General features: G+C 44.4%; 1 protein-coding gene and 1 pseudogene across 2 annotated transcripts in view; both read left to right on the forward strand.

Annotated features, from left to right (window-relative positions):
- The window catches only part of ACVR2B (activin A receptor type 2B), a 181612-nt gene that overhangs the window by 98388 nt on the left and 70246 nt on the right, over window positions 1-12978 (forward strand). The window lies entirely within an intron of this gene.
- LOC130274684 (U2 spliceosomal RNA) lies at window positions 2380-2465 on the forward strand (annotated as a pseudogene).

Consider the following 12978-nt stretch of genomic DNA (forward strand, 5'->3'; position numbering starts at 1 on the left):
GCATCCTGGGAGTAGGGCTGGGCGGTATGGCCAAATGTGTGTATCACGGTATTTTTTAAATTTATGGCGGTTCCACGGTATATAATGGTTCCCCCCCCCCCCCCCCCAAAAAAAAAAAAATTATCAGCCCAGCACTACGCTGTCGCGTCACCCGCACCCGTCACCCGCAAGCGCTGCTCTTCTCATCCTCCTGTTTGCTTGCGGCTGCCGGCACTGACACTCTATACTGTATCCCTATGCTCGGGCTGCAAAAGGTAAACAGAAATAAACTTTAACGCATGTTCCTACATTGGCCTTACGCTCTTCCTGGGGACGTGAACGTTGGAGAGCCGTCAGCCTATCACCGGCCACAGCGATGTTCCGCCTCGGTGTTCCTCGATGTTCCGCCTCGGCCGGCTGATAGGCTGAGCCCACTGAGCTTCCGCCTCGGCCGGTGATAGGCTGAACCCAGCCGGCTTCTTGCATGACAGTTGACTCAACCTATCACCGGCCGAGACGAAACAGCGCTGCGGCCAGTCATAGGCTGACTGCTTTCCGATGTTCCATTCCCTAGGAAGCAAGTCCGGACCGACGGGGAAGGTGAGTTAAAGTTTTATTTTGTTTACCTTTTGCAGCCCGGGCATAGGGATACAGTATAGAGCAGTGGTCTTCCACCTTTTAGATGTTGCAAAACTATAACACCCAGCGTGCCCGGACAGCCAACGGCTGTCCGGGTATGCTGGGAGTTGTAGTTTTGCAACATCTGGAGGTTGAAGACCACAACAAACAGGAGGACGAGGAGGGCAGCGCTTGCGGGTGATATGTGAGTAGTACCCCGATGGGGAAGCACTGGGCTGATCATTCATTCCCGAGGGGGAGGGGCCAAACCGGTATTGCGGTATGGGTTAAAATTCATATTGTGCAGCACCAAAATTTCGGTATTCGGTATGAACCGGTATACCGCCCAGCCCTACCTGGGAGTGGTAGTTTTGCAGCAGCTAGGTGCACACTGGTTGGGAAACTCTGTCCTAAGGTATTACATACCGTATTTTTCGCCCTATAGGACGCACCGGCATATAAGATGCACCCAATTTTAAAGGTGCAAAATCTAGAAAAAAAGATTCTGAACCCAACAGTGGTCTTCAACCTGCGGACCTCCAGATGTTGCAAAACTACGTTGGCTGTCTGGGCATGCTGGGAGTTGTAGTTTTGCAACATATGGAGGTCCGCAGGTTGAAGACCACTGGTATAGGAGGTAATACTCACGTGTCCCCGCCGCTCCGGACCCGTTTCTGCTGCCCTGGATGTCGCTCCATCACTGTCGACGCGTCCCCGTCGTGTCACCGACGCTCCGGACGTCTACTTCCCCGGGATCCATGTTCTCCGTCGCCATCATCACGTCGCTACGCACGCCGCTCCTATTGGATGACGGGCGGCGTGTGCGATGACGTCGAAGGAGAGCGCCGGCCATGCAGGGGATCCCTGCACGGAGCAGACACCGAGGAGGCAGGTAAGGTCCCTCCCGGTGTCCTGTAAGCTGTTTGGGTCGCCGCGATTTCACCGCGGTGGTGTCGAACAGCCCGACTGAGCCGCCAGGTTAGTGTCACTTTCCCTTCAGACGCGGCGGTCAGCTTTGATCGCCGCATCTGAAGGGTTAATACAGGGCATCACCGCGATCGGTGATGTCCTGTATTAGCCGCGGCTCCCTGCCGTAGATGGCCGTAGGGACCGCCGCGATAGGGGTGTATTCGCCGTATAAGACGCGCCAACTTTTTCCCCCCAGTTTTGGGGAAGAAAAAGTGCGTCTTATACGGCGAAAAATACGTTAAGTCTCCCTAGACCGTAGGACTGTTTGAAGATGTTATTGGTTTAGCCCAAAGACAACACTTTTTTTATATCCTGTTCTCTGACAGTTCATCATTGTCTTGTGGACATGTGTAAATCTAAATCGCCATTCACATCACTATCCACAACTAATTAAATCAAAGCATATCCTCAACTAGCCTATGGTTAGCTACCATGTAGTTTTTAATGTGGATAATTTTTTCTATAAAATAAAGTCACTATATGGAAATATGTTTTGGGCAATGCTTCATGGGAATAAAGGAATGCAAATAACCTCCCCTCTGGAAATGGGGGGGGGGGGAAGGGTTACTGTGGGCCTTCACATGGTAAACTAATTTGCATACTTTTTCCCATGGGTCACTGTCTGAAAATGTCTATATACACCATCTGTGAGAAACAGTACCTTCCCTAAATAACCAGTATCCTACCTTGTACTGATGAGGGAAAAGAACTGGAGACTGGTATCTCAATGGTTTAGCCATTGAGGTTACGTGTATGCTTTTTTTTCAATGTAGCATTGCCTGGAAATAAGTTTCCATTACCCAACTAGGTCTAATTGCTTCTCAGCCTTTTGGCTAAGCTCAAGTGTAGTATCTGTTTTTATAAGGTAAACCACTGGTAAGAATGGCTATATACTCATATGGAGGGGTATGGTTGTTCTGAGGGCGTTCTGGGACTGAGCCCCAAGCCACCTCAATAGCTGCCCAGAAACAACCCTACTTCTCCCAGTCTGGCCATTGGGTTTGGGAAGGGTAAAAGCTGAGGTATGTTGTTGTGGCGGAAGGGCTAGGAACTGACTGTGCGGGGTGTATAAATTAGTTTGTAACTCCAGGGCACCATTAAAACACATGGTCCGAGGTTGAGAGAGCTTCTCCCGGGCCAGCCAGGGTAATGAATACACTAAAGCAAGGTTATAAATAACTATTTTTACTTTGCTGGAGGTAGCAGGTCTCAAACAATAGTCTCTCTTGTGCAGAGGGATGGGCACAGTGGAACCCGGGGAGCCTTTCTCCTTGCTGGGAGTTGTGGTTGCTGTTGCAGCACACGCTGACTTGAAAGACTTGACTGACTGACTGAAGTAGAGATTTTCCCCAAGAGCTTTGATTTACTGCCAGGCTTTGATATTCACTTGTGCAACGGGGTAGATTGGTGTAGCTGTGGAATTTTGTAGTCGTCTTCTCCCTAGGCTTCTCCTTACGGTATCGGCACTCCACTCCTTACTCCTCTTACACTCTCCTCTGTGAACTCACAACTCACACTAACTAAACTCCCCGTACACTATATAAGGGCTAGGTTTGGGGGTCCCCCATTTGGGCATGAGGGTCACCTGGTCACTCTGCCACAATCCTTAAAGGTACAGTGCATAAATTAACACACAACATTACAAATCAATATATCGCATTATAACAGGTTAGTGGGCCGAACATACAGACAGCAGGGATGCCCGAGGCACTAGGCACTATTTGACACTCTCCTCCAGATTCCGGGGGTTTCTGGCGGCTGATTTTAGAGAAGTTTTTATAAATCCGGCCAGATGTCTGGGCTGTCCTCACAGTGCACATCTAGTTGAGTTATTTGTATGATACTGTGCAGCTTTTGAGTGTTCGTTCACCAGGATTGGCAGTCAAGTGTTCATTCACTCTTCTGGCAGTTAAGGGAAGGTTTGTATGGCAATTAGGTTCCTGACCTACCTGCAACCCTGGGTCCCTTCTGCAGCAGGGGAATGCCAACCAGTTTGGCTTTCTGACTGACACTTTGGAGGCCTAGCAGGTGTCTTTTGGCCTGGAAGGGAATAGTTTGGGTGGGCCTCTATTTTTGGAGAAGGGCTTATGATAGACGGCCTCCTTGTGCACTTTTTTTTAAAATATAATTTACCCGACCTCCTGCGGTCCCGTGTTGCCTGTTTGTTCATGCAGTGGCTGTACTTTACCCGGCCTCCTGCACTGTGCGGCCCCTCCGCTCAACGTCAGGGGAGGTCACACATCTCCCCGGCAACCACGCAGCTCCCTTACAGTAGCCGCGGATGGTATTTGTCAGCGCATTGACCTTGAGAACCCCCGCTCAACTGGTGGCATACCCCTAGGGGTACGTGTACCACCGGTTGAGAACCCCTGCCTTTAAAATGTACATCATATTAGGAATGCATTAATACTTCTATTGGCTCTATTCCTTGGCACATACTATTAGTTTTTATATTGATTTCTTAGCAAGTTTCTTGGCAATCTGCAGCCCAAGTATGAAGGACAGCAATTTAATTAATAACTGTTTTCGAGGAAAAGGCAATGGGATGTGGTTTTATGAGTGTTTGCCAGGTTATGTAATCTCGTATCCGCTCGTGGTTTATGTAAGCGCCTGACAGTGATTTTACATGATTTAATGTGATATGCTTCCTTTACATAAAAATCCCGTATGTACTAGTATTACCCAATAATACTAAAGAAATTCAGTTCTTAAAGGAACGCTATGGCCATGTGTATGAGCTGAGGGAAATATGCCCTACATGCACCTTCTTTAGTTATGAGCTCTATATACTTTCCAGGTCGTCAACTTTAATGAATGTCATTCACATCCTTTTAACTAGCTTGACATTGTTGTTGTACTTTTGCCGAACAGTGAAATTGTGCTGGTATAAAATTCATTATTGGCAGTGTATTGCATGCTGTGACATAAATGGTGCTTTAATGAAGGAAATCTCATTGGATGCATAAAAGAAACCACGAATAATAGATTAGGGATTCATATTTTCTCATACCATTTCTGTACGATTTGTGGGGATTCAACCTCTGGGACACCATCGATCTTTAGAAAGAAGGGGCCAAAGCACATATTGACAATGGCTCTTCTGCCCACCAGCTGTGCAGGTTGATTAAACCAATGCTCTACACCCACTGGCCACCTTATTAGGTACACTTAGTTAAATACACAAATAGGTAATCAGCCAATCACAAGACATTTAGGCATTTAGATGTGATCAATAAAAAGTTCAAACAAAGCATCGGAATAGGTTAGAAAGGGAATTTAATTGACTTTGAAGGTGGCATAGTTGTTGGTGCTAGACAGGCTGGTCTGAGTATTTAAAAAAACTGCTGATCTGCTGGGATTTTGTCACACAACCATCTCTAGGGTTTACAGAGAGTGGTCCGAAAAAAAGAAAATATTGGGGGGAGATTTATTAAAACCTGTGTAGAGGAAGAGTGGTGCAGTTTCCCATAGCAACCAATCAGATTGCTTCTTTCATTTTTCATAGGCCTTTTTAAAAATAAAAGAAACAAGCTGGTTGCTATGGGCAACTGCACCACTGTTGCTCTACACAGGTTTTAATAAATCTCCCTCATCCAGTGTGTGGCAATTGTGTGGATAAAAATACCTTGTTGATGTCAAAGGAGAATGGGAAGACTGAAATAACCACTCATTACAACTGAGGCTACAATTCGTACAAACTCACCAAAATTGGACCGTTGAAATTGGAAGAATGTTGCCTGGTCTGATGAGTCAGGATTCCACATTCAGATGGCAGAGTCAGAATTTTAGCATGAACTACATGAAAGCATGGATCCGTCCTGCCTTGGATCAGCAGTTCAGGCTGGTGGTGGTGTAATGGTGTGGAGGCCATTTTTTTTGTCACACTTTGGGCCCCTTAGTACCAACTGAACATTGTTTAAACACAACAGTCTACTTGAGTCTTGTTGCTGACCATGTCCATCTCTTTATGGCCACAGTGGACACCTCTTCTGAAGGCAATATATCATAAGAGAGAGAAAATAGCACTCCCCATCTGTACAGTAAAATCTTCAATCTTTATTTCATTGTTATAATGTAATGTTTCATGTAGGCAGACTGGCTGGGAGTGAGGAAGGAGGGGAGACAGCAGCGGTAGTTACTTCGCGCTCATACTGCGCTTCGTACGAAGCGCAGTACGAGCGCAAAGTAGCTACCGCTGCTGTCTCCCCTCCTTCCTCTCTCCCAGCCAGCAGCTCCATTATTCACACTTACAGCCATAAGGTATTGGGAGTAGCCGGTAGGGATCGACCGATTATCTGTTTGGCCGATATTCACGATTTTGGACGTTATCGGTATCGGCAATTACCTTGCCGATAATGCCCTGCAGCGCCCCCGCACCCCCCCACCACACCGCCCAGGCCAGAGACCACCGCCACCGCTGCCCCATTGCCTCCCCCCATCCCCCTTCTGTAGAGGCTACTGGAGTCCAGTGGCCTCATTGTCATGCTTGAGATGTTGCGATCTTTGCCGCTGCCCCCCCCCCCCCCACCTATCCTCTGGCCAGATACCGCCGCCGCACGCTTCTCTCCCCCTGCCGGTCCTTAATCCAACCACCGCTCCTGCCCCATTGCCTCCCCCATTCCCGGTTTTATAATTACCTGTGCCTGGGGTCCGCGCTACTCCTGGCTCCTGTGTTACGCTGTGCAATGACGAGTGACGTTCTCAACGCAACATCACCATCAGTGCGCACAGTGACAGCTCAGGACTACACCGGAGCCAGAAGTAGTGCAGGCCCCGAGAACAGGTAATTATAAAACCGGGAATGGGAGAGGTAATGGGCCAGCGGCGGTGGTTGGACTAAGGATCGGCAGGGGGAGAGAAGCATGCGGCGGCGTTCTCTGGCCAGAGGATAGGTGGGGGGGGGGGGGGGGGCAGCGGCAAAGATTGCAACATCTCAAGCATGACAATGAGGCCACTGGACTCCAGTAGCCTCTACAGACACCACATCTTAATAAAGTAAATGTTTGGAATGTGAGATTTACATAATTGATGTGCAGCAAACAAATCTGCAGCAACTGCGCGAGGCCATCATGTCCATATGGACCAAAATCTTTGAGGAGTGTTTCCAGCACCTCGTAAGTATGCCAGGAAGAAGAAAGGCAAAAGGGGGTCCTACCCAGTGCTAGCAAGGTGTACCTAATAAAGTGGCCAGTCAGTGTATATGTCCATACTACTACTTTTGCTGTATTCTCCCTATACTCTGCTTTTGGATATCAAAATGACATTAAATTCCTGTATATTTACATCCCCATTTACTTTCACGTAACATTTGTTAGCATTACACACGCATGTCTTCAATAGATTATTTGCCTACCTGCATATGAAGCTCCAACCATTTTCTACTGGAGCTTTGGGGTCATGTATTAGGGGCAAAGTTCAGTATCCAAACATAAGCTCCATGTAAGACCCTATAGTACCATGATGGGCCATTTTAACACTGTATCTGTGTAATTTTAAGCAAGTATTATTGTGGATTGTGACATCTGCACTTTATGTGTAAATAACATATGTTCATACAGAAAAGTCAATATCACTAATGTAAAAAGCGGTTCCCTTTGTCCATCATGGTGGTAAGTGGATTCTGCTAGTTGCCTTTCTTCAGCTTTCCCCCCAATCTATCAGAGCGTTGATTCGCTCTCCTACATAGAATATTAATGCACAGTCATTTTCTGCCTATCCATAAGTGTTAAGAATAAGTGCGTAATGAAAGTTAATGTATATTGTAATAGTCAACGCTGTACTGTTCTGACTCAGCTGGTGCTTTCTGAATTGCATGTGCAGGTTTTTTGAGGTCAGTGTACAAAGATCTTTCAAGCCTGATTTCCCTTTTAACTGGACTTTGTCTGGAAAATAAACATATGCCGGCATTGTGGACAGCCAACACAGACGGGAGAAGGCCAAGTCAGCAAGCCCCGCGTAGCCAGAAAGGCCCTGAACCTATTCACTGCTGACATGCCCACCCCTTCCAGCATGTTCATTATTTTATATTTTGACTAAAAATGCTCGACTATAACCAAAGCCAGCGATGTGTTTTTAGGAGGGTGGCCTACCCCTCCAGCAAGCCCATAGAAACTAGAAAGTGTATTTGTATATCTATAGTTTTTTTCTGTGGTGGACAGAGCGTGTATGAGTATGCTGAGAGTTGTAGTTTCACAAGGTCCACTGTTTGGAGACCACTGCATTAGATTAAGGCCAACCAATTTCAGCAGGACTTGCCTGCCATCCAATGTGTATGGAGGTATCTTGACTCTTACCAATGGAAAGTGTTGTGGGGCGGTCATAGGATATTTTTTTTTTTTGTCGAGGTAGAGAAGTCATTGTTAGAGGTGTCTTATTCCCATCTACATATTGAGAACACATGGCTCAGCTGTGCGGGCATCTATATTGCTGGGGTCAACAGAAATAGGCCAAAAGCTATTTATTATGTGTGGCTAAAACAGTCTATCATTGCAGCCCTGAACTGAGCCCCAACCCAAATGTAACCCTAGCCAAAAGTTCAACATACAACATTTCCTGTACCACCCTACATGTTTTGCTGATAATATGCTGTCATCAGGGCTATGGGATACTAATAATGACCATTGGTCAGCAGCTAAAAACCATGATTAATGAGGGCTCACACTACGTTTTAAGCAATACAGCTGGGGGGAGCGAAAACCGAGTGCTCCCGTATCCCAGCCGTATCCGTCCGTATGTAATACATTTTAATGAGCCGACCTGGGTCAAACGCTGACTCCGGTTGGCTCATTTTTGCCCGTATACAGTTCTCTAACCGGACCTAAAACCGTGGTAGACCATAGTTTTAGGTCTGGTGGGAAAACCGTATACAGGGCAAAAATGAGCCGACTGGAGTCAGCGTTTGACCCAGGTTGGCTCATTAAAATGTATTACATACGGACCGGATACGGGAGAGCCCGGTTTTCGCTAACCTCCCCCAGCCATGTACAGTCCCCTATTGCCTAAAACGTTGTGTGAACCCAGCCTTAATCAGGGCAAGTTTAATTTGATCCTAAACAGCATATAAAAGATTTTTTACGTACCGTTGCAAAATTTACAGCAAAATTTATATTAATGTTAAACCCTTATCCTATAAATATATTTTCATTTTAATTACTTACATTGCTTATAAAATATATTTCGAGCAGCTTTTCTTTAAAATTCTGCATTGTGCTGTTCCTCTTTTAATTCCTATAAAAACGTATGCATAAATTGACAACTAAATCTTACCATTTGGGGGTGTGTATCTGGCACTCGGCATTGATTGGACAGTATCAGACACGGTGGGGACACACCCACAACTGATGACGCCCATTAGTCAAATTATTTATACGTTTCCTGGTGCGTTAGCTGAGGTACAGCGGAGCACAGCGCTTTATGAAGTAGCCCGGATGAATTCAGTGCTGTTCTATAAGAGTGTCAGAAGATGAAAACATATAATACTTCCCAGCTAGTAACTTAATTTAATAAGCATTATGGCACATGATAGGCCGCAGCCAGTCTCCGGTAACAGCCAGTTGTCAATATCATTTTGAGGAATAACTGAGGAACAGAACAGTGCAGAGATCTAAGAGTTGTTGTGTTATAGGGAATTCATGTATTTACTAAACCAGGCAGGTGGGGAGAGTTGACCGGTCCTCTGTAGAAATGATCTGCCATACAGAACGCTGAAATGTTTCTTGTCTGATCACTTCTGAACAGATATAATAATTATACCCGCATTGTACGCCTCCTGCCTTTTGTCAGACTGTTTATGTAGGTAATGAAGCAGTATATAGCTTTCCCCTTCCTGGTGTCAAAAGGTAACGTAATTATCATTCATCGCTGGGTCTGTCCTCATTGACCTGACAGCCGGCCGGGAATAGATTATACAAATGTGGTTTTAACAACCAGTTTTCAGGTCGGTTTGGATACCCAGTGGAGGTGGCATCATTTACCTATGGGGTTAAAGTAGAGAAGGTGATGAGTATCTGTCCTGACATAGCGGTGGGTGGAAGATGCTCTGCTTGTTTTCAGGTACGGTAATACATTAGTGGGCAGTAGGTCCGAACTGTTGTTGTTTAGCACTGGCAAATCTGTTTGTAACGTTATTTGACCACATGTACCGGTCTTTAATGGCTGGTCTCGCAATTCTTATGTGATCTTTACCCCAATGTTTATTTTTCACAGCATCCAAATTGAGTGCCATCCTAGCTTTTCCCAGGTTGCAGTGTGGCCCGAGACACGGAGATCGTTTTCCACAGGGCTGTAGGAAATTGTCCCAGGTGTGCTTCAATGGGTGGGAGGGAGGAAAGTGAACTCTCGCATACAAACAAGGGATCCTGGGACTTGTAGTTGGAGGGAACGAACTCAGGCAATAGCCATTTCACAAAAAGAAAGCAGCATAATTATGGTGGACTCTCAACACAGCAATGTAGCCTCAAGACAGGCATGGATCCTTCCTAAGCATATCCATTACTGTCTGGCAGGTACGTACTAAATTAACCTTATGGTGGATAACCCCTTTAAAGGACCACTCCAGAAAAAACTTTAACTCTATTATACCTAATGCAGTGTCTGAGGGGCAGTGCATGACTTTGTTTTTGGTGGTGTTTGAAGCTGTACTACGCTGATGCTTCTCCCATGCAGATTCTGCACTTTTTCCTCGAGTGTTTGGCATTACTTTTACAGAAGGCCTCAACATACAATGAGATGCGTTGCTGTAAGGGACTGTATCATCTATGTATTTTATTAAGCAGATACTGAAACATTTTATTTCTTTCTAAGATGTTTCTTTTTTATGATTTGTAATTTACTTTTTGGGGGCTGCCATCTTGTCTGTGCTGAACAGCATTAAGTAATGTGCTTTACAGCAGGACTCTTGAAAATAGACAAAGATGGACAGGACCTGTCCCATTCGGATAAACTGAAGATGTTATCGGGCATTCTCTGTGACCTTTTCAAAGGTCATTCTATAGGGACATGGAGACACCTTTCTCCTCTACTTCGGCACTTGGCCCGCTGTGTAATTGACACACATCATCTCTTCTACATCGCACAGTAAGATGTCTTCGCCTCCCTGGCATGCGCTGAGAACTTGTATGTCAATAATAAAGCAGGCAAAGTGCTAAAGTAAAGGAGAGCGGCATGGTGGCCCGGAGGCCTATCTGACTGTTGCTGATTACGGACAAAGACGTTTTTTTTTTTTCTTTTTTAGCACTGATTCAGGAAGCCAAAGGTATGGTAACTAAACAGCTTTTGGACATAGTTTAAGAGTACCTGTCATGATCTTGTTAAATGTTATAATCCTCCTAGTTCATTGCCCCCATTATGATAAACCACCCCCTGCCTTTATTTTTATTATTTTTTTAGTTTTCTACCTTGATATTGCTCTGTATTTTCTGCTCTGTCTCAGTCAGATTCACAGACTGGGAAGGGGCTTTACCCAGTAAATGTGACATCATCTGAAGCCATACAGGGGAGAACTTCCTCCCTCACTCTGCTACACACAGCCAAGAGCAGTTCAGTGTGAGATGAGCTATGATTGGCTAAGGCACTCCAGACTGCACCCCCTCAGCACTCCAGACTGCCTTTCCTGGTGTTGGACTTCTGCCAGGCCAGCAGGAGTCCAAAGTTTGTCCAAGAGATGGGGAAATGAAGGATATAGGATAACTTGTAATTGTGAGAGAACACTCTTGACTGCCTTCTAGCAATGAAGTATATGGACACATGTAACTTGTATCTTATGTCAGGAGCTTTCTCGATGTGCATACCAAACTTATAGCACAAATGCAGTGTGAACATGTGCCTATGACCCTTGATGACCTCTATCCATCCTGTTTGCCAGTTCTTCTTCTCTCCTCACCACTTCTGTCTGAATTTGTGTCTTTCCTAGTGAGCGTGTTCGTATATAATCTGTCCAAAATGAGAAAACGTTAGTATTTTGTGCCTGTAATCTGTAAATCGTGCATACCCAAGACCTTGAAGCCTGTTGAGTATGAAATAGCTGAGACTTGCTGGTGCATGCCTGTGTGACATCGGCAGATATAAGCTCCGCTGCCTACGGGCTATGATAAGGAGCTGTTGTGGCTTGTTCTGATGTAATAGTAAATTAACTTGACTACAATGAGCGGCTGGTTTATTTAATATTTTACATGTGTTATCTGATGTGGAAATATTGTAACTTCTTTTTACTAAAAGTCTATACAGCTGTTTATAATTACTTGTAATGCAATGTCACTTTAAAAAAAGAACATGTAATATGTTAATGCCAGAAGGTGCAGTAAATGAAGCGTTGCATTCGGGTTGTAAGGAAATGGCATTTTGCGGAAATTGTACTTAAAGAGCACGTAACATTCCAAGCCTTGTTCTAGCCACTCAGTAATAGTGTGACAGGCAAAGATAGATAGATAGATAGATAGATAGATAGATAGATAGATAGATAGATAGATAGATTAGATATATTTTTTTTTTTTTTTTTTTTTTTACTTTTACAAGGTGCATTACCAAACAAAGCCAATAATGGAGTGTGGCTCTGTTTTTTTATTTTATTTTTTATTTTTGCTAATGTTATCCCTATATATTATAAAATTAACTTTTTCATTTTATTAGTGTTATTATTATTATTATTATTATTATTATTATTATTATTATTATTTTTTTTTTTTTTTAAGAATTGTTAGCAAGGTATGGAAATCATACCATTTTTGTATAAAACTTAGTAAGTCAATAGAAAAAGTAACTATTACAGTTCTGGTGTATTGAGATAAGCCCAACTCTAAAAGACTGCCTTCTTAAAGGGGTACTCCGATGGGAAAAAAAAAGGGGTTTTAAATATTAACTGGTGCCTGAAGATTATATAGCTTTAAAAATTACTTATATTATTTGTATTTACTTATCAGCTGCTGTATACTACAGAGAAAGTTGTGAAGTTCTTTCTAAATGTTTTCAAATCAACTGATGCCAGAAAGTTAAACAGATTTGTAAATTACTTCTATTTAAAAATTCCAGTACTTATCAGCTGCTGTATGCTCCAGAAGAAGTTGTGTAGTTCTTTCCAGTCTGACCACAGTGCTCTCTGCTGAAACCTCTGTCCATTTCAGGAACTGTCCGGAGCAGGAGATGTTTGCTATGGGGATTTTCTCCTACTCTGGACATTTCCTGATATAGACAGAGGTGTCAGCAGAGAGCACTGTGGTCAGACCGAAAAGAACTACACAACTTCTTCTGGAGCATACAGAAGCTGATAAGTACTGGAGGAATTAGGATTTTTTTAATAGCAGTAATTTACAAATCTGTTTAACTTTCTGGCACCAGTTGATTTGAAAACATTTGTTTTCCACTGGACCCAAAAACAGGGAGGTGAGTTGTATAAGGCTACGTTCACACAGGAGGGTT

This window comes from Hyla sarda, chromosome 5, assembly GCF_029499605.1.
Source record: "Hyla sarda isolate aHylSar1 chromosome 5, aHylSar1.hap1, whole genome shotgun sequence".
NCBI classification, from domain to species: Eukaryota; Metazoa; Chordata; class Amphibia; order Anura; family Hylidae; genus Hyla; species Hyla sarda.